Genomic DNA, 20,440 nt, shown 5'->3' on the forward strand with positions numbered 1-20,440 from the left:
TGAAAATGGTTTGAGGAAGGCGTGAGGAAGGTTTGAGGAAGGTGTGAGGAAGGTTTGAGGAAAGTGTGAAGAAGGTGTGAGGAAGGTTTGAGGAAGGTGTGAGGAAGGTTTGCGGAAGGTGTGAGGAAGGTGTGAGGAAGGTTTGTGGAAGGTGTGAGGAAGGTTTGAGGAAGGTGTGAGGAAAGTTTAAGGAAGGTATGAGGAAGGTGTGAGGAAGGTTTGAGGAAGGTGTGAGAAAGGTTTGAGGAAGGTGTGAGGAAGGTTTGAGGAAGGTGTGAGGAAGGTTTGAGGAAGGTTTGAGGAAGGTGTGAGGAATGTGTGAGGAAGGTGTGAGGAAGGTGTGAGGAAGGTTTAAGGAAGGTGTGAGGAAGGTTTGAGGAAGGTGTGAGGAAGGTTTGAGGAAGGTGTGAGAAAGGTTTGAGGAAGGTGTGAGGAAGGTTTGAGGAAGGTGTGAGGAAGGTTTGAGGAAGGTGTGAGGAAGGTTTGAGGAATGTGTGAGGAAGGTGTGGAGAAGGTTTAAGGAAGGTGTGAGGAAGGTTTGAGGAAGGTGTGAGGAAGGTTTAAGGAAGGTGTAAGGAAGGTTTAAGGAAGGTATGAGGAAGATGTGAGGAAGGCTTGAGGAAGGTGTGAGGAAGGTTTGAGGAAGGTGTGAGGAAGGTGTGAGGAAGGTTTGAGGAAGGTGTGAGGAAGGTGTAAGGAAGGTGTGAGGAAGGTTTGAGGAAGGTGTGAGAAAGGTTTGAGGAAGTTGTGAGGAAGGTTTGAGGAAGGTTTGAGGAAGTTGTGAGGAAGGTTTGAGGAAGGTTTGAGGAAGGTGTGAGGAAGGTATAAGGAAAGTATGAGGAAGGTGTGAGGAAGGTATAAGGAAGGTGTGAGGAAGGTTTGAGGAAGGAGTGAGGAAGGTTTCAGGAAGGTGTGAGGAAGGTTTGTGGAAGGTATGTGGAAGGTGTGAGGAAGGTGTGGGGCAAGTTTGAGGAAGGTGTGAGGAAGGTGTGAGGAAGGTTTGAGGACGGTGTGAGGAAGGTTTAAGGAAGGAGTGAGGAAGGTGTGGGGAAGGGTTGAGGAAGGAGTGAGGAAGGTTTGAGGAAGGTGTGAGGAAGGTTTGAGGAAGGTATGAGGAAGGTGTGAGGAAGGTGTGGGGAAGGTTTGAGGAAGGTTTGAGGAAGGTGTGATGAAGGTTTGAGGAAGGTGTGAGGAAAGTTTGAGGAAGGTTTGAGGAAGGTGTGACGTAGGTGTGAGGAAGGTTTGAGGAAGGTTTTAGGAAGGTGTGAGGAAGGTGTGAGGAAAGTGTGAGGAAGGTTTGAGGAAGGAGTGAGGAAGGTGTGCGGAAGGTGTGAGGAAGGCTTGAGGAAGGTGTGAGGAAAGTGTGAGGAAGGTTTGAGGAAGGAGTGAGGAAGGTGTGAGGAAGGTTTGAGGATGGAGTGAGGAAGGTTTGAGGAAGGTTTGAGGAAGGTGTGAGGAATGTTTGAGGAAGGTGTGAGGAAGGTTTGAGGAAGGAGTGAGGAAGGTGTGAGGAAGGTTTGAGGAAGGTGTGAGGAAGGTTTGAGGAAGGTGTGAGGAAGGTTTGAGGAAGGTGTGAGGAAGGTGTGAGGAAGGTGTGAGGAAGGTTTGAGGAAGGTGTGAGGAAGGTTTGAGGAAGGTGTGAGGAAGGTATGAGGAAGGTGTGAGGAAGGTGTGGGGAAGGTTTGAGGAAGGAGTGAGGAAGGTTTCAGGAAGGTGTGAGGAAGGTTTGAGGAAGGTATGTGGAAGGTGTGAGGAAGGTGTGGTGAAGGTTTGAGGAAAGTGTGAAGAAGGTGTGAGGAAGGTTTGAGGAAGGTGTGAGGAAGGTTTGCGGAAGGTGTGAGGAAGGTGTGAGGAAGGTTTGTGGAAGGTGTGAGGAAGGTTTGAGGAAGGTGTGAGGAAAGTTTGAGGAAGGTGTGAGGAAAGTTTAAGGAAGGTATGAGGAAGGTGTGAGGAAGGTTTGAGGAAGGTGTGAGAAAGGTTTGAGGAAGGTGTGAGGAAGGTTTGAGGAAGGTGTGAGGAAGGTTTGAGGAAGGTTTGAGGAAGGTGTGAGGAATGTGTGAGGAAGGTGTGAGGAAGGTGTGAGGAAGGTTTAAGGAAGGTGTGAGGAAGGTTTGAGGAAGGTGTGAGGAAGGTTTGAGGAAGGTGTGAGAAAGGTTTGAGGAAGGTGTGAGGAAGGTTTGAGGAAGGTGTGAGGAAGGTTTGAGGAAGGTGTGAGGAAGGTTTGAGGAATGTGTGAGGAAGGTGTGGAGAAGGTTTAAGGAAGGTGTGAGGAAGGTTTGAGGAAGGTGTGAGGAAGGTTTAAGGAAGGTGTAAGGAAGGTTTAAGGAAGGTATGAGGAAGATGTGAGGAAGGCTTGAGGAATGTGTGAGGAAGGTTTGAGGAAGGTGTGAGGAAGGTGTGAGGAAGGTTTGAGGAAGGTGTGAGGAAGGTGTAAGGAAGGTGTGAGGAAGGTTTGAGGAAGGTGTGAGAAAGGTTTGAGGAAGTTGTGAGGAAGGTTTGAGGAAGGTTTGAGGAAGTTGTGAGGAAGGTTTGAGGAAGGTTTGAGGAAGGTGTGAGGAAGGTATAAGGAAAGTATGAGGAAGGTGTGAGGAAGGTATAAGGAAGGTGTGAGGAAGGTTTGAGGAAGGAGTGAGGAAGGTTTCAGGAAGGTGTGAGGAAGGTTTGTGGAAGGTATGTGGAAGGTGTGAGGAAGGTGTGGGGAAAGTTTGAGGAAGGTGTGAGGAAGGTGTGAGGAAGGTTTGAGGACGGTGTGAGGAAGGTTTAAGGAAGGAGTGAGGAAGGTGTGGGGAAGGGTTGAGGAAGGAGTGAGGAAGGTTTGAGGAAGGTGTGAGGAAGGTTTGAGGAAGGTATGAGGAAGGTGTGAGGAAGGTGTGGGGAAGGTTTGAGGAAGGTTTGAGGAAGGTGTGATGAAGGTTTGAGGAAGGTGTGAGGAAAGTTTGAGGAAGGTTTGAGGAAGGTGTGACGTAGGTGTGAGGAAGGTTTGAGGAAGGTTTTAGGAAGGTGTGAGGAAGGTGTGAGGAAAGTGTGAGGAAGGTTTGAGGAAGGAGTGAGGAAGGTGTGCGGAAGGTGTGAGGAAGGCTTGAGGAAGGTGTGAGGAAAGTGTGAGGAAGGTTTGAGGAAGGAGTGAGGAAGGTGTGAGGAAGGTTTGAGGATGGAGTGAGGAAGGTTTGAGGAAGGTTTGAGGAAGGTGTGAGGAATGTTTGAGGAAGGTGTGAGGAAGGTTTGAGGAAGGAGTGAGGAAGGATTGAGGAAGGTTTGAGGAAGGTGTGAGGAAGGTTTGAGCTAGGTGTGAGGAAGGTTTGAGGAAGGTGTGAGGAAGGTTTGAGGAAGGTGTGAGGAAGGTTTGAGAAAGGTGTGAGGAAGGTGTGAGGAAGGTTTGAGGAAGGTGTGAGGAAGGTTTGAGGAAGGTGTGAGGAAGGTTTGAGGAAGGTGTGAGCAAGGTGTGAGGAAGGTGTGAGGAAGGTTTGAGGAAGGTGTGAGGAAGGTGTGAGGAAGGTGTGAGGAAGGTTTGAGGAAGGTGTGAGGAAGGTTTGAGGAAGGTGTGAGGAAGGTATGAGGAAGGTGTGAGGAAGGTGTGGGGAAGGTTTGAGGAAGGAGTGAGGAAGGTTTCAGGAAGGTGTGAGGAAGGTTTGAGGAAGGTATGTGGAAGGTGTGAGGAAGGTGTGGGGAAAGTTTGAGGAAGGTGTGAGGAAGGTTTGAGGACGGTGTGAGGAAGGTTTAAGGAAGGAGTGAGGAAGGTGTGGGGAAGGTTTGAGGAAGGAGTGAGGAAGGTTTGAGGAAGGTGTGAAGAAGGTTTGAGCAAGGTGTGAGGAAGGTGTGAGGAAGGTTTGAGGAAGGTGTGAGGAAGGTGTGAGGATGGTGTGAGGAAGGTTTGAGGAAGGTGCGAGGAAGGTTTGAGGAAGGTGTGAGGAAGGTATGAGGAAGGTGTGAGGAAGGTGTGGGGAAGGTTTGAGGAAGGAGTGAGGAAGGTTTCAGGAAGGTGTGAGGAAGGTTTGAGGAAGGTATGTGGAAGGTGTGAGGAAGGTGTGGGGAAAGTTTGAGGAAGGTGTGAGGAAGGTTTGAGGAAGGTGTGAGGAAGGTGTGAGGAAGGTTTAAGGAAGGTGTGAGGAAGGTTTGAGGAAGGTGTGAAGAAGGTTTGAGGAAGGTGTGAGAAAGGTTTGAGGAAGGTGTGAGGAAGGTGTGAGGAAGGTTTGAGGAAGGTGTGAGGAAGGTTTGAGGAATGTGTGAGGAAGGTGTGGAGAAGGTTTAAGGAAGGTGTGAGGAAGGTTTGAGGAAGGTGTGAGGAAGGTTTAAGGAAGGTGTAAGGAAGGTTTAAGGAAGGTATGAGGAAGATGTGAGGAAGGCTTGAGGAAGGTGTGAGGAAGGTTTGAGGAAGGTGTGAGGAAGGTGTGAGGAAGGTTTGAGGAAGGTGTGAGGAAGGTGTAAGGAAGGTGTGAGGAAGGTTTGAGGAAGGTGTGAGAAAGGTTTGAGGAAGTTGTGAGGAAGGTTTGAGGAAGGTTTGAGGAAGTTGTGAGGAAGGTTTGAGGAAGGTTTGAGGAAGGTTTGAGGAAGGTGTGAGGAAGGTATAAGGAAAGTATGAGGAAGGTGTGAGGAAGGTATAAGGAAGGTGTGAGGAAGGTTTGAGGAAGGTGTGAGGAAGGTGTGAGGAAGGTTTGAGGAAGGTGTGAGGAAGGTGTGAGGAAGGTGTGAGGAAGGTTTGAGGAAGGTGTGAGGAAGGTTTAAGGAAGGTGTAAGGAAGGTTTAAGGAAGGTATGAGGAAGATGTGAGGAAGGCTTGAGGAAGGTGTGAGGAAGGTTTGAGGAAGGTGTGAGGAAGGTGTGAGGAAGGTTAGAGGAAGGTGTGAGGAAGGTGTAAGGAAGGTGTGAGGAAGGTTTGAGGAAGGTGTGAGAAAGGTTTGAGGAAGTTGTGAGGAAGGTTTGAGGAAGGTTTGAGGAAGTTGTGAGGAAGGTTTGAGGAAGGTGTGAGGAAGGTATAAGGAAAGTATGAGGAAGGTGTGAGGAAGGTATAAGGAAGGTGTGAGGAAGGTTTGAGGAAGGAGTGAGGAAGGTTTCAGGAAGGTGTGAGGAAGGTTTGTGGAAGGTATGTGGAAGGTGTGAGGAAGGTGTGGGGCAAGTTTGAGGAAGGTGTGAGGAAGGTGTGAGGAAGGTTTGAGGACGGTGTGAGGAAGGTTTAAGGAAGGAGTGAGGAAGGTGTGGGGAAGGGTTGAGGAAGGAGTGAGGAAGGTTTGAGGAAGGTGTGAGGAAGGTTTGAGGAAGGTATGAGGAAGGTGTGAGGAAGGTGTGGGGAAGGTTTGAGGAAGGTTTGAGGAAGGTGTGATGAAGGTTTGAGGAAGGTGTGAGGAAAGTTTGAGGAAGGTTTGAGGAAGGTGTGACGTAGGTGTGAGGAAGGTTTGAGGAAGGTTTTAGGAAGGTGTGAGGAAGGTGTGAGGAAAGTGTGAGGAAGGTTTGAGGAAGGAGTGAGGAAGGTGTGCGGAAGGTGTGAGGAAGGCTTGAGGAAGGTGTGAGGAAAGTGTGAGGAAGGTTTGAGGAAGGAGTGAGGAAGGTGTGAGGAAGGTTTGAGGATGGAGTGAGGAAGGTTTGAGGAAGGTTTGAGGAAGGTGTGAGGAATGTTTGAGGAAGGTGTGAGGAAGGTTTGAGGAAGGAGTGAGGAAGGTGTGAGGAAGGTTTGAGGAAGGTGTGAGGAAGGTTTGAGGAAGGTGTGAGGAAGGTTTGAGGAAGGTGTGAGGAAGGTGTGAGGAAGGTGTGAGGAAGGTTTGAGGAAGGTGTGAGGAAGGTTTGAGGAAGGTGTGAGGAAGGTGTGAGGAAGGTGTGGGGAAGGTTTGAGGAAGGAGTGAGGAAGGTTTCAGGAAGGTGTGAGGAAGGTTTGAGGAAGGTATGTGGAAGGTGTGAGGAAGGTGTGGTGAAGGTTTGAGGAAAGTGTGAAGAAGGTGTGAGGAAGGTTTGAGGAAGGTGTGAGGAAGGTTTGCGGAAGGTGTGAGGAAGGTGTGAGGAAGGTTTGTGGAAGGTGTGAGGAAGGTTTGAGGAAGGTGTGAGGAAAGTTTAAGGAAGGTATGAGGAAGGTGTGAGGAAGGTTTGAGGAAGGTGTGAGAAAGGTTTGAGGAAGGTGTGAGGAAGGTTTGAGGAAGGTGTGAGGAAGGTTTGAGGAAGGTTTGAGGAAGGTGTGAGGAATGTGTGAGGAAGGTGTGAGGAAGGTGTGAGGAAGGTGTGAGGAAGGTTTAAGGAAGGTGTGAGGAAGGTTTGAGGAAGGTGTGAGGAAGGTTTGAGGAAGGTGTGAGAAAGGTTTGAGGAAGGTGTGAGGAAGGTTTGAGGAAGGTGTGAGGAAGGTTTGAGGAAGGTGTGAGGAAGGTTTGAGGAATGTGTGAGGAAGGTGTGGAGAAGGTTTAAGGAAGGTGTGAGGAAGGTTTGAGGAAGGTGTGAGGAAGGTTTAAGGAAGGTGTAAGGAAGGTTTAAGGAAGGTATGAGGAAGATGTGAGGAAGGCTTGAGGAAGGTGTGAGGAAGGTTTGAGGAAGGTGTGAGGAAGGTGTGAGGAAGGTTTGAGGAAGGTGTGAGGAAGGTGTAAGGAAGGTGTGAGGAAGGTTTGAGGAAGGTGTGAGAAAGGTTTGAGGAAGTTGTGAGGAAGGTTTGAGGAAGGTTTGAGGAAGTTGTGAGGAAGGTTTGAGGAAGGTTTGAGGAAGGTGTGAGGAAGGTATAAGGAAAGTATGAGGAAGGTGTGAGGAAGGTATAAGGAAGGTGTGAGGAAGGTTTGAGGAAGGAGTGAGGAAGGTTTCAGGAAGGTGTGAGGAAGGTTTGTGGAAGGTATGTGGAAGGTGTGAGGAAGGTGTGGGGAAAGTTTGAGGAAGGTGTGAGGAAGGTGTGAGGAAGGTTTGAGGACGGTGTGAGGAAGGTTTAAGGAAGGAGTGAGGAAGGTGTGGGGAAGGGTTGAGGAAGGAGTGAGGAAGGTTTGAGGAAGGTGTGAGGAAGGTTTGAGGAAGGTATGAGGAAGGTGTGAGGAAGGTGTGGGGAAGGTTTGAGGAAGGTTTGAGGAAGGTGTGATGAAGGTTTGAGGAAGGTGTGAGGAAAGTTTGAGGAAGGTTTGAGGAAGGTGTGACGTAGGTGTGAGGAAGGTTTGAGGAAGGTTTTAGGAAGGTGTGAGGAAGGTGTGAGGAAAGTGTGAGGAAGGTTTGAGGAAGGAGTGAGGAAGGTGTGCGGAAGGTGTGAGGAAGGCTTGAGGAAGGTGTGAGGAAAGTGTGAGGAAGGTTTGAGGAAGGAGTGAGGAAGGTGTGAGGAAGGTTTGAGGATGGAGTGAGGAAGGTTTGAGGAAGGTTTGAGGAAGGTGTGAGGAATGTTTGAGGAAGGTGTGAGGAAGGTTTGAGGAAGGAGTGAGGAAGGATTGAGGAAGGTTTGAGGAAGGTGTGAGGAAGGTTTGAGCTAGGTGTGAGGAAGGTTTGAGGAAGGTGTGAGGAAGGTTTGAGGAAGGTGTGAGGAAGGTTTGAGAAAGGTGTGAGGAAGGTGTGAGGAAGGTTTGAGGAAGGTGTGAGGAAGGTTTGAGGAAGGTGTGAGGAAGGTTTGAGGAAGGTGTGAGCAAGGTGTGAGGAAGGTGTGAGGAAGGTTTGAGGAAGGTGTGAGGAAGGTGTGAGGAAGGTGTGAGGAAGGTTTGAGGAAGGTGTGAGGAAGGTTTGAGGAAGGTGTGAGGAAGGTATGAGGAAGGTGTGAGGAAGGTGTGGGGAAGGTTTGAGGAAGGAGTGAGGAAGGTTTCAGGAAGGTGTGAGGAAGGTTTGAGGAAGGTATGTGGAAGGTGTGAGGAAGGTGTGGGGAAAGTTTGAGGAAGGTGTGAGGAAGGTTTGAGGACGGTGTGAGGAAGGTTTAAGGAAGGAGTGAGGAAGGTGTGGGGAAGGTTTGAGGAAGGAGTGAGGAAGGTTTGAGGAAGGTGTGAAGAAGGTTTGAGCAAGGTGTGAGGAAGGTGTGAGGAAGGTTTGAGGAAGGTGTGAGGATGGTGTGAGGAAGGTTTGAGGAAGGTGTGAGGAAGGTTTGAGGAAGGTGTGAGGAAGGTATGAGGAAGGTGTGAGGAAGGTGTGGGGAAGGTTTGAGGAAGGAGTGAGGAAGGTTTCAGGAAGGTGTGAGGAAGGTTTGAGGAAGGTATGTGGAAGGTGTGAGGAAGGTGTGGGGAAAGTTTGAGGAAGGTGTGAGGAAGGTTTGAGGAAGGTGTGAGGAAGGTGTGAGGAAGGTTTAAGGAAGGTGTGAGGAAGGTTTGAGGAAGGTGTGAAGAAGGTTTGAGGAAGGTGTGAGAAAGGTTTGAGGAAGGTGTGAGGAAGGTGTGAGGAAGGTTTGAGGAAGGTGTGAGGAAGGTTTGAGGAATGTGTGAGGAAGGTGTGGAGAAGGTTTAAGGAAGGTGTGAGGAAGGTTTGAGGAAGGTGTGAGGAAGGTTTAAGGAAGGTGTAAGGAAGGTTTAAGGAAGGTATGAGGAAGATGTGAGGAAGGCTTGAGGAAGGTGTGAGGAAGGTTTGAGGAAGGTGTGAGGAAGGTGTGAGGAAGGTTTGAGGAAGGTGTGAGGAAGGTGTAAGGAAGGTGTGAGGAAGGTTTGAGGAAGGTGTGAGAAAGGTTTGAGGAAGTTGTGAGGAAGGTTTGAGGAAGGTTTGAGGAAGGTGTGAGGAAGGTGTGAGGAAGGTGTGAGGAAGGTTTGAGGAAGGTGTGAGGAAGGTTTGAGGAAGGTATGAGGAAGGTGTGAGGAAGGTGTGGGGAAGGTTTGAGGAAGGAGTGAGGAAGGTTTCAGGAAGGTGTGAGGAAGGTTTGAGGAAGGTGTGAGGAAGGTGTGAGGAAGGTGTGAGGAAGGTTTGAGGAAGGTGTGAGGAAGGTTTGAGGAAGGTATAAGGAAAGTATGAGGAAGGTGTGAGGAAGGTATAAGGAAGGTGTGAGGAAGGTTTGAGGAAGGTGTGAGGAAGGTGTGAGGAAGGTGTGAGGAAGGTTTGAGGAAGGTGTGAGGAAGGTTTGAGGAAGGTATGAGGAAGGTGTGAGGAAGGTGTGGGGAAGGTTTGAGGAAGGAGTGAGGAAGGTTTCAGGAAGGTGTGAGGAAGGTATGTGGAAGGTGTGAGGAAGGTGTGGGGAAAGTCTGAGGAAGGTGTGAGGAAGGTTTGAGGAAGGTGTGAGGAAGGTGTGAGGAAGGTTTAAGGAAGGTGTGAGGAAGGTTTGAGGAAGGTGTGAGGAAGGTTTTAGGAAGGTGTGAGAAAGGTTTGAGGAAGGTGTGAGGAAGGTTTGAGGAAGGTGTGAGGAAGGTTTGAGGAAGGTGTGAGGAAGGTTTGAGGAATGTGTGAGGAAGGTGTGGAGAAGGTTTAAGGAAGGTGTGAGGAAGGTTTGAGGAAGGTGTGAGGAAGGTTTAAGGAAGGTGTAAGGAAGGTTTAAGGAAGGTATGAGGAAGATGTGAGGAAGGCTTGAGGAAGGTGTGAGGAAGGTTTGAGGAAGGTGTGAGGAAGGTGTGAGGAAGGTGTGAGGAAGGTGTAAGGAAGGTGTGAGGAAGGTTTGAGGAAGGTGTGAGAAAGGTTTGAGGAAGTTGTGAGGAAGGTTTGAGGAAGGTTTGAGGAAGGTGTGAGGAAGGTATAAGGAAAGTATGAGGAAGGTGTGAGGAAGGTATAAGGAAGGTGTGAGGAAGGTTTGAGGAAGGTGTGAGGAAGGTGTGAGGAAGGTTTGAGGAAGGTGTGAGGAAGGTTTGAGGAAGGTGTGAGGAAGGTATGAGGAAGGTGTGAGGAAGGTGTGGGGAAGGTTTGAGGAAGGAGTGAGGAAGGTTTCAGGAAGGTGTGAGGAAGGTTTGAGGAAGGTATGTGGAAGGTGTGAGGAAGGTGTGGGGAAAGTTTGAGGAAGGTGTGAGGAAGGTTTGAGGACGGTGTGAGGAAGGTTTAAGGAAGGAGTGAGGAAGGTGTGGGGAAGGTTTGAGGAAGGAGTGAGGAAGGTTTGAGGAAGGTGTGAAGAAGGTTTGAGCAAGGTGTGAGGAAGGTGTGAGGAAGGTTTGAGGAAGGTGTGAGGAAGGTGTGTGGAAGGTGTGAGGAAGGTTTGAGGAAGGTGTGAGGAAGGTTTGAGGAAGGTGTGAGGAAGGTATGAGGAAGGTGTGAGGAAGGTGTGGGGAAGGTTTGAGGAAGGAGTGAGGAAGGTTTCAGGAAGGTGTGAGGAAGGTTTGAGGAAGGTATGTGGAAGGTGTGAGGAAGGTGTGGGGAAAGTTTGAGGAAGGTGTGAGGAAGGTTTGAGGAAGGTGTGAGGAAGGTGTGAGGAAGGTTTAAGGAAGGTGTGAGGAAGGTTTGAGGAAGGTGTGAGGAAGGTTTGAGGAAGGTGTGAGAAAGGTTTGAGGAAGGTGTGAGGAAGGTTTGAGGAAGGTGTGAGGAAGGTTTGAGGAAGGTGTGAAGAAGGTTTGAGCAAGGTGTGAGGAAGGTGTGAGGAAGGTTTGAGGAAGGTGTGAGGAAGGTGTGAGGAAGGTGTGAGGAAGGTTTGAGGAAGGTGTGAGGAAGGTTTGAGGAAGGAGTGAGGAAGGATTGAGGAAGGTTTGAGGAAGGTGTGAGGAAGGTTTGAGCAAGGTGTGAGGAAGGTTTGAGGAAGGTGTGAGGAAGGTTTGAGGAAGGTGTGAGGAAGGTTTGAGAAAGGTGTGAGGAAGGTGTGAGGAAGGTTTGAGGAAGGTGTGAGGAAGGTTTGAGGAAGGTGTGAGGAAGGTTTGAGGAAGGTGTGAAGAAGGTTTGAGCAAGGTGTGAGGAAGGTGTGAGGAAGGTTTGAGGAAGGTGTGAGGAAGGTGTGAGGAAGGTGTGAGGAAGGTTTGAGGAAGGTGTGAGGAAGGTTTGAGGAAGGTGTGAGGAAGGTATGAGGAAGGTGTGAGGAAGGTGTGGGGAAGGTTTGAGGAAGGAGTGAGGAAGGTTTCAGGAAGGTGTGAGGAAGGTTTGAGGAAGGTATGTGGAAGGTGTGAGGAAGGTGTGGGGAAAGTTTGAGGAAGGTGTGAGGAAGGTTTGAGGACGGTGTGAGGAAGGTTTAAGGAAGGAGTGAGGAAGGTGTGGGGAAGGTTTGAGGAAGGAGTGAGGAAGGTTTGAGGAAGGTGTGAGGAAGGTTTTGAGGAAGGTATGAGGAAGGTGTGAGGAAGGTGTGGGGAAGGTTTGAGGAAGGTTTGAGGAAGGTGTGAGGAAGGTTTGAGGAAGATGTGAGGAAAGTTTGAGGAAGGTGTGACGTAGGTGTGAGGAAGGTTTGAGGAAGGTGTGAGGAAGGTTTGAGGAAAGTGTGAGGAAGGTGTGATTAAAGTTTGAGGATGGTGTGAGGAAGGTGTGAGGAAGGTTTGAGGAATGTGTGAGGAAGGTGTGAGGAAGGTGTGAGGAAGGTTTGAGGAAGGTTTTAGGAAGGTGTGAGGAAGGTGTGAGGAAGGTTTGAGGAAGGTTTGAGGAAGGTGTGAGGAAGGTTTGGGGAATGTTTGAGGAAGGTTTAAGGAAGGTGTGAGGAAGGATTGAGGAAGGTGTGAGGAAGCTTGTCAGGAAGATTTTGAGGAAGGTGTGAGGAAGGTTTGAGGAAGGTGTGAGGAAGGTTTGTGGAAGGTGTGAGGAAGGTGTGAGGAAGGTTTGCGGATGGTGTGAGGAAGGTGTGAGGAAGGTTTGAGGAAGGTGTGAGGAAGGTGTGAGGAAGGTTTGAGGAAGGTGTGAGGAAGGTTTGAGGAAGGTGTGAGAAAGGTTTGAGGAAGGTGTGAGGAAGGTTTGAGGAAGGTGTGAGGAAGGTATGAGGAAAGTGTGAAGAAGGTGTGAGGAAGGTTTGTGGAAGGTGTGAGGAAGGTTTGAGGAAGGTGTGAGGAAGGTTTGAGGAAGGTGTGAGGAAGGTTTGAGGAAGGTGTGAGGAAAGTTTAAGGAAGGTATGAGGAAGGTGTGAGGAAGGTTTGAGGAAGGTGTGAGAAAGGTTTGAGGAAGGTGTGAGGAAGGTTTGAGGAAGGTGTGAGGAAGGTTTGAGGAAGGTGTGAGGATGGTTTGAGGAATGTGTGAGGAAGGTGTGAGGAAGGTTTAAGGAAGGTGTGAGGAAGGTTTGAGGAAGGTGTGAGGAAGGTTTAAGGAAGGTGTAAGGAAGGTTTAAGGAAGGTATGAGGAAGATGTGAGGAAGGCTTGAGGAAGGTGTGAGGAAGGTTTGAGGAAGGTGTGAGGAAGGTGTGAGGAAGGTTTGAGGAAGGTGTGAGGAAGGTGTAAGGAAGGTGTGAGGAAGGTTTGAGGAAGGTGTGAGAAAGGTTTGAGGAAGTTGTGAGGAAGGTTTGAGGAAGGTTTGAGGAAGGTTTGAGGAAGTTGTGAGGAAGGTTTGAGGAAGGTGTGAGGAAGGTATAAGGAAAGTATGAGGAAGGTGTGAGGAAGGTATAAGGAAAGTGTGAGGAAGGTTTGAGGAAGGAGTGAGGAAGGTTTCAGGAAGGTGTGAGGAAGGTTTGAGGAAGGTATGTGGAAGGTGTGAGGAAGATGTGGGGAAAGTTTGAGGAAGGTGTGAGGAAGGTGTGAGGAAGGTTTGAGGACGGTGTGAGGAAGGTTTAAGGAAGGAGTGAGGAAGGTGTGGGGAAGGGTTGAGGAAGGAGTGAGGAAGGTTTGAGGAAGGTGTGAGGAAGGTTTGAGGAAGGTATGAGGAAGGTGTGGGGAAGGTTTGAGGAAGGTTTGAGGAAGGTGTGACGTAGGTGTGAGGAAGGTTTGAGGAAGGTTTTAGGAAGGTGTGAGGAAGGTGTGAGGAAGGTTTGAGGAAGGTGTGAGGAAAGTTTGAGGAAGGTGTGACGTAGGTGTGAGGAAGGTTTGAGGAAGGTTTTAGGAAGGTGTGAGGAAGGTTTGAGGAAAGTGTGAGGAAGGTGTGATTAACGTTTGAGGATGGTGTGAGGAAGGTGTGAGGAAAGTGTGTGGAAGGTGTGAGGAAGGTTTGAGGAAGGTGTGAGGAAAGTGTGAGGAAGGTTTGAGGAAGGAGTGAGGAAGGTGTGAGGAAGGGTTGAGGAAGGAGTGAGGAAGGTTTGAGGATGGTTTGAGGAAGGTGTGAGGAATGTTTGAGGAAGGTGTGAGGAAGGTTTGAGGAAGGAGTGAGGAAGGATTGAGGAAGGTTTGAGGAAGGTGTGAGGAAGGTTTGAGCAAGGTGTGAGGAAGGTTTGAGGAAGGTGTGAGTAAGGTTTGAGGAAGGTTTGAGGAAGGTGTGAGGAAGGTTTGAGAAAGGTGTGAGGAAGGTGTGAGGAAGGTTTGAGGAAGGTGTGAGGAAGGTTTGAGGAAGGTGTGAGGAAGGTTTGAGGAAGGTGTGACGAAGGTTTGAGCAAGGTGTGAGGAAGGTGTGAGGAAGGTTTGAGGAAGGTGTGAGGAAGGTGTGAGGAAGGTGTGAGGAAGGTTTGAGGAAGGTGTGAGGAAGGTTTGAGGAAGGTGTGAGGAAGGTATGAGGAAGGTGTGAGGAAGGTGTGGGGAAGGTTTGAGGAAGGAGTGAGGAAGGTTTCAGGAAGGTGTGAGGAAGGTTTGAGGAAGGTATGTGGAAGGTGTGAGGAAGGTGTGGGGAAAGTTTGAGGAAGGTGTGAGGAAGGTTTGAGGACGGTGTGAGGAAGGTTTAAGGAAGGAGTGAGGAAGGTGTGGGGAAGGTTTGAGGAAGGAGTGAGGAAGGTTTGAGGAAGGTGTGAGGAAGGTTTTGAGGAAGGTATGAGGAAGGTGTGAGGAAGGTGTGGGGAAGGTTTGAGGAAGGTTTGAGGAAGGTGTGAGGAAGGTTTGAGGAAGGTGTGAGGAAAGTTTGAGAAAGGTTTGAGGAAGGTGTGACGTAGGTGTGAGGAAGGTTTGAGGAAGGTTTTAGGAAGGTGTGAGGAAGGTTTGAGGAAAGTGTGAGGAAGTTGTGATTAAAGTTTGAGGATGGTGTGAGGAAGGTGTGAGGAAGGTTTGAGGAATGTGTGAGGAAGGTGTGAGGAAGGTGTGAGGAAGGTTTGAGGAAGGTTTTAGGAAGGTGTGAGGAAGGTGTGAGGAAGGTTTGAGGAAGGTGTGAGGAAGGTTTGGGGAATGTTTGAGGAAGGTTTAAGGAAGGTGTGAGGAAGGATTGAGGAAGGTGTGAGGAAGCTTGTCAGGAAGATTTTGAGGAAGGTGTGAGGAAGGTTTGAGGAAGGTGTGAGGAAGGTTTGTGGAAGGTGTGAGGAAGGTGTGAGGAAGGTTTGCGGATGGTGTGAGGAAGGTGTGAGGAAGGTTTGAGGAAGGTGTGAGGAAGGTTTGAGGAAGGTGTGAGGAAGGTTTGAGGAAGGTGTGAGAAAGGTTTGAGGAAGGTGTGAGGAAGGTTTGAGGAAGGTGTGAGGAAGGTATGAGGAAAGTGTGAAGAAGGTGTGAGGAAGGTTTGTGGAAGGTGTGAGGAAGGTTTGAGGAAGGTGTGAGGAAGGTTTGAGGAAGGTGTGAGGAAGGTTTGAGGAAGGTGTGAGGAAGGTTTGAGGAAGGTGTGAGAAACGTTTGAGGAAGGTTTGAGGAAGGTGTGAGGAAGGTTTGAGGAAGGTGTGAGGAAAGTTTGAGGAAGGTGTGAGGAAGGTTTGAGGAAGGTGTGAGAAAGGTTTGAGGAAAGTGTGAGGAAGGTTTGAGGAAGGTCTGAGGAAGGTTTGAGGAAAGTGTGAAGAAGGTGTGAGGAAGGTTTGAGGAAGGTGTGAGGAAGGTTTGCGGAAGGTTTGCGGAAGGTGTGAGGAAGGTTTGAGGAAGGTTTGAGGAAGGTGTGAGGAATGTTTCTGGAAGGTATGAGGAAGGTGTGAGGAAGGTTTGAGGAAGGTGTGAGGAAGGTTTGAGGAAGGTGTGAGGAAGGTTTGAGGAAGGTGTGAGAAAGGTTTGAAGAAGGTGTGAGGAAGGTTTGAGGAAGGTGTGAGGATGGTTTAAGGAAGGTGTAAGGAAGGTTTAAGGAAGGCGTGGGAAAGGTTTGTGGAAGGTGTGAGGAAGGTTTGAGGAAGGTGTGAGGAAGGTTTGAGGAAGGTGTGAGGAAGGTATGAGGAAAGTGTGAAGAAGGTGTGAGGAAGGTTTGTGGAAGGTGTGAGGAAGGTTTGAGGAAGGTGTGAGGAAGGTTTGAGGAAGGTGTGAGGAAGGTTTGAGGAAGGTGTGAGGAAGGTTTGAGGAAGGTGTGAGAAACGTTTGAGGAAGGTTTGAGGAAGGTGTGAGGAAAGTTTGAGGAAGGTGTGGGGAAGGTTTGAGGAAGGAGTGAGGAAGGTTTGAGGAAGGTGTGAGGAAGGTTTTGAGGAAGGTATGAGGAAGGTGTGAGGAAGGTGTGGGGAAGGTTTGAGGAAGGTTTGAGGAAGGTGTGAGGAAGGTTTGAGGAAGGTGTGAGGAAAGTTTGAGAAAGGTTTGAGGAAGGTGTGACGTAGGTGTGAGGAAGGTTTGAGGAAGGTTTTCGGAAGGTGTGAGGAAGGTTTGAGGAAAGTGTGAGGAAGTTGTGATTAAAGTTTGAGGATGGTGTGAGGAAGGTGTGAGGAAGGTTTGAGGAATGTGTGAGGAAGGTGTGAGGAAGGTGTGAAGAAGGTTTGAGGAAGGTTTTAGGAAGGTGTGAGGAAGGTGTGAGGAAGGTTTGCGGAAGGTTTGAGGAAGGTGTGAGGAAGGTTTGGGGAATGTTTGAGGAAGGTTTAAGGAAGGTGTGAGGAAGGATTGAGGAAGGTGTGAGGAAGCTTGTCAGGAAGATTTTGAGGAAGGTGTGAGGAAGGTTTGAGGAAGGTGTGAGGAAGGTTTGTGGAAGGTGTGAGGAAGGTGTGAGGAAGGTTTGCGGATGGTGTGAGGAAGGTGTGAGGAAGGTTTGAGGAAGGTGTGAGGAAGGTTTGAGGAAGGTGTGAGGAAGGTTTGAGGAAGGTGTGAGAAAGGTTTGAGGAAGGTGTGAGGAAGGTTTGAGGAAGGTGTGAGGAAGGTATGAGGAAAGTGTGAAGAAGGTGTGAGGAAGGTTTGTGGAAGGTGTGAGGAAGGTTTGAGGAAGGTGTGAGGAAGGTTTGAGGAAGGTGTGAGGAAGGTTTGAGGAAGGTGTGAGGAAGGTTTGAGGAAGGTGTGAGAAACGTTTGAGGAAGGTTTGAGGAAGGTGTGAGGAAGGTTTGAGGAAGGTGTGAGGAAAGTTTGAGGAAGGTGTGAGGAAGGTTTGAGGAAGGTGTGAGAAAGGTTTGAGGAAAGTGTGAGGAAGGTTTGAGGAAGGTCTGAGGAAGGTTTGAGGAAAGTGTGAAGAAGGTGTGAGGAAGGTTTGAGGAAGGTGTGAGGAAGGTTTGCGGAAGGTTTGCGGAAGGTGTGAGGAAGGTTTGAGGAAGGTTTGAGGAAGGTGTGAGGAATGTTTCAGGAAGGTATGAGGAAGGTGTGAGGAAGGTTTGAGGAAGGTGTGAGGAAGGTTTGAGGAAGGTGTGAGGAAGGTTTGAGGAAGGTGTGAGAAAGGTTTGAAGAAGGTGTGAGGAAGGTTTGTGGAAGGTGTGAGGTAGGTTTGAGGAAGGTGTGAGGAAGGTTTAAGGAAGGTGTGAGGAAGGTTTAAGGAAGGTGTGAGAAAGGTTTGAGGAAGGTGTGAGGAAGGCATAAGGAAGGTTTGTGGAAGTTGTGAGGAAGGTTTATGGAAGGTGTGAGGAAGGTTTGAGGAAGGTGTGAGGAAGGTGTGACGAAGGTTTGAGCAAGGTGTGAGGAAGGTGTGAGGAAGGTTTGAGGAAGGTGTGAGGAAGGTGTGAGGAAGGTGTGAGGAAGGTTCGAGGAAGGTGTGAGAAAGGTTTGAGGAAGTTGTGAGGAAGGTTTGAGGAAGGTTTGAGGAAGTAGTGAGGAAGGTGTGAGGAAGGTTTGAGGAAGGTGTGAGGAAAGTGTGAAGAAGGTTTGAGCAAGGTGTGAGGAAGGTGTGAGGAAGGTTTGAGGAAGGTGTGAGGAAGGTGTGAGGAAGGTTTGAGGAAGGTGTGAGGAAGGTGTGAGGTAGGTTTGAGGAAGGTGTGAGGAAGGTTTGAGGAAGGTGTGAGGAAGGTATGAGGAAGGTGTGAGGAAGGTGTGGGGAAGGTTTGAGGAAGGAGTGAGGAAGGTTTCAGGAAGGTGTGAGGAAGGTTTGAGGAAGGTATGTGGAAGGTGTGAGGAAGGTGTGGGGAAAGTTTGAGGAAGGTGTGAGGAAGGTTTGAGGACGGTGTGAGGAAGGTTTAAGGAAGGAGTGAGGAAGGTGTGGGGAAGGTTTGAGGAAGGAGTGAGGAAGGTTTGAGGAAGGTGTGAAGAAGGTTTGAGCAAGGTGTGAGGAAGGTGTGAGGAAGGTTTGAGGAAGGTGTGAGGAAGGTGTGAGGAAGGTGTGAGGAAGGTTTGAGGAAGGTGTGAGGAAGGTTTGAGGAAGGTGTGAGGAAGGTATGAGGAAGGTATGAGGAAGGTGTGAGGAAGGTGTGGGGAAGGTTTGAGGAAGGAGTGAGGAAGGTTTCAGGAAGGTGTGAGGAAGGTTTGAGGAAGGTATGTGGAAGGTGTGAGGAAGGTGTGGGGAAAGTTTGAGGAAGGTGTGAGGAAGGTTTGAGGAAGGTGTGAGGAAGGTGTGAGGAAGGTTTAAGGAAGGTGTGAGGAAGGTTTGAGGAAGGTGTGAGGAAGGTTTGAGGAAGGTGTGAGAAAGGTTTGAGGAAGGTGTGAGGAAGGTTTGAGGAAGGTGTGAGGAAGGTTTGAGGAAGGTGTGAAGAAGGTTTGAGCAAGGTGTGAGGAAGGTGTGAGGAAGGTTTGAGGAAGGTGTGAGGAAGGTGTGAGGAAGGTGTGAGGAAGGTGTGAGGAAGGTTTGAGGAAGGTGTGAGGAAGGTTTGAGGAAGGTGTGAGGAAGGTTTGAGAAAGGTGTGAGGAAGGTGTGAGGAAGGTGTGAGGAAGGTTTGAGGAAGGTGTGAGGAAGGTTTGAGGAAGGTGTGAGGAAGGTTTGAGGAAGGTGTGAGGAAGGTTTGAGGAAGGTGTGAGAAACGTTTGAGGAAGGTTTGAGGAAGGTGTGAGGAAGGTTTGAGGAAGGTGTGAGGAAAGTTTGAGGAAGGTGTGAGGAAGGTTTGAGGAAGGTGTGAGAAAGGTTTGAGGAAAGTGTGAGGAAGGTTTGAGGAAGGTCTGAGGAAGGTTTGAGGAAAGTGTGAAGAAGGTGTGAGGAAGGTTTGAGGAAGGTGTGAGGAAGGTTTGCGGAAGGTTTGCGGAAGGTGTGAGGAAGGTTTGAGGAAGGTTTGAGGAAGGTGTGAGGAATGTTTCAGGAAGGTATGAGGAAGGTGTGAGGAAGGTTTGAGGAAGGTGTGAGGAAGGTTTGAGGAAGGTGTGAGGAAGGTTTGAGGAAGGTGTGAGAAAGGTTTGAAGAAGGTGTGAGGAAGGTTTGAGGAAGGTGTGAGGATGGTTTAAGGAAGGTGTAAGGAAGGTTTAAGGAAGGCGTGGGAAAGGTTTGTGGAAGGTGTGAGGAAGGTTTGAGGAAGGTGTGAGGAAGGTGTGAGGAAGGTTTAAGGAAGGTGTGAGAAAGGTTTGAGGAAGGTGTGAGGAAGGCATAAGGAAGGTTTGTGGAAGTTGTGAGGAAGGTTTATGGAAGGTGTGAGGAAGGTTTGAGGAAGGTGTGAGGAAGGTGTGACGAAGGTTTGAGCAAGGTGTGAGGAAGGTGTGAGGAAGGTTTGAGGAAGGTGTGAGGAAGGTGTGAGGAAGGTTCGAGGAAGGTGTGAGAAAGGTTTGAGGAAGTTGTGAGGAAGGTTTGAGGAAGGTTTGAGGAAGTTGTGAGGAAGGTGTGAGGAAGGTTTGAGGAAGGTGTGAGGAAAGTGTGAGGAAGGTTTGAGGAAGGTGTGAGGAAGGTATAAGGAAGGTGTGAGGAAGGTTTGAGGAAGGTGTGAGGAAGGTGTGAGGTAGGTTTGAGGAAGGTGTGAGGAAGGTTTGAGGAAGGTGTGAGGAAGGTATGAGGAAGGTGTGAGGAAGGTGTGGGGAAGGTTTGAGGAAGGAGTGAGGAAGGTTTCAGGAAGGTGTGAGGAAGGTTTGAGGAAGGTATGTGGAAGGTGTGAGGAAGGTGTGGGGAAAGTTTGAGGAAGGTGTGAGGAAGGTTTGAGGACGGTGTGAGGAAGGTTTAAGGAAGGAGTGAGGAAGGTGTGGGGAAGGTTTGAGGAAGGAGTGAGGAAGGTTTGAGGAAGGTGTGAAGAAGGTTTGAGCAAGGTGTGAGGAAGGTGTGAGGAAGGTTTGAGGAAGGTGTGAGGAAGGTGTGAGGAAGGTGTGAGGAAGGTTTGAGGAAGGTGTGAGGAAGGTTTGAGGAAGGTGTGAGGAAGGTATGAGGAAGGTGTGAGGAAGGTGTGGGGAAGGTTTGAGGAAGGAGTGAGGAAGGTTTCAGGAAGGTGTGAGGAAGGTTTGAGGAAGGTATGTGGAAGGTGTGAGGAAGGTGTGGGGAAAGTTTGAGGAAGGTGTGAGGAAGGTTTGAGGAAGGTGTGAGGAAGGTGTGAGGAAGGTTTAAGGAAGGTGTGAGGAAGGTTTGAGGAAGGTGTGAGGAAGGTTTGAGGAAGGTGTGAGAAAGGTTTGAGGAAGGTGTGAGGAAGGTTTGAGGAAGGTGTGAGGAAGGTTTGAGGAAGGTGTGAAGAAGGTTTGAGCAAGTTGTGAGGAAGGTTTGAGGAAGGTGTGAGGAAGGTGTGAGGAAGGTGTGAGGAAGGTTTGAGGAAGGTGTGAGGAAGGTTTGAGGAAGGTGTGAGGAAGGTTTGAGAAAGGTGTGAGGAAGGTGTGAGGAAGGTTTGAGGAAGGTGTGAGGAAGGTTTGAGGAAGGTGTGAGGAAGGTTTGAGGAAGGTGTGAAGAAGGTTTGAGCAAGGTGTGAGGAAGGTGTGAGGAAGGTTTGAGGAAGGTGTGAGGAAGGTGTGAGGAAGGTGTGAGGAAGGTTTGAGGAAGGTGTGAGGAAGGTTTGAGGAAGGTGTGAGGAAGGTATGAGGAAGGTATGTGGAAGGTGTGAGGAAGGTGTGGGGAAAGTTTGAGGAAGGTGTGAGGAAGGTTTGAGGACGGTGTGAGGAAGGTTTAAGGAAGGTTTGAGGAAGGTGTGAGGAAGGTATGAGGAAGGTGTGAGGAAGGTGTGGGGAAGGTTTGAGGAAGGAGTGAGGAAGGTTTCAGGAAGGTGTGAGGAAGGTTTGAGGAAGGTATGTGGAAGGTGTGAGGAAGGTGTGGGGAAAGTTTGAGGAAGGTGTGAGGAAGGTTTGAGGACGGTGTGAGGAAGGTTTAAGGAAGGAGTGAGGAAGGTGTGGGGAAGGTTTGAGGAAGGAGTGAGGAAGGTTTGAGGAAGGTGTGAGGAAGGTTTTGAGGAAGGTATGAGGAAGGTGTGAGGAAGGTGTGGGGAAGGTTTGAGGAAGGTTTGAGGAAGGTGTGAGGAAGGTTTGAGGAAGATGTGAGGAAAGTTTGAGGAAGGTGTGACGTAGGTGTGAGGAAGGTTTGAGGAAGGTGTGAGGAAGGTTTGAGGAAAGTGTGAGGAAGGTGTGATTAAAGTTTGAGGATGGTGTGAGGAAGGTGTGAGGAAGGTGTGAGGAAGGTTTGAGGAATGTGTGAGGAAGGTGTGAGGAAGGTGTGAGGAAGGTTTTAGGAAGGTGTGAGGAAGGTGTGA

The sequence above is a fragment of the Chiloscyllium plagiosum genome, unplaced genomic scaffold (assembly GCF_037043375.1).
Source record: "Chiloscyllium plagiosum isolate Xiang-an unplaced genomic scaffold, Cpla_swu_hap1 HiC_scaffold_7, whole genome shotgun sequence".
NCBI classification, from domain to species: domain Eukaryota; kingdom Metazoa; phylum Chordata; class Chondrichthyes; order Orectolobiformes; family Hemiscylliidae; genus Chiloscyllium; species Chiloscyllium plagiosum.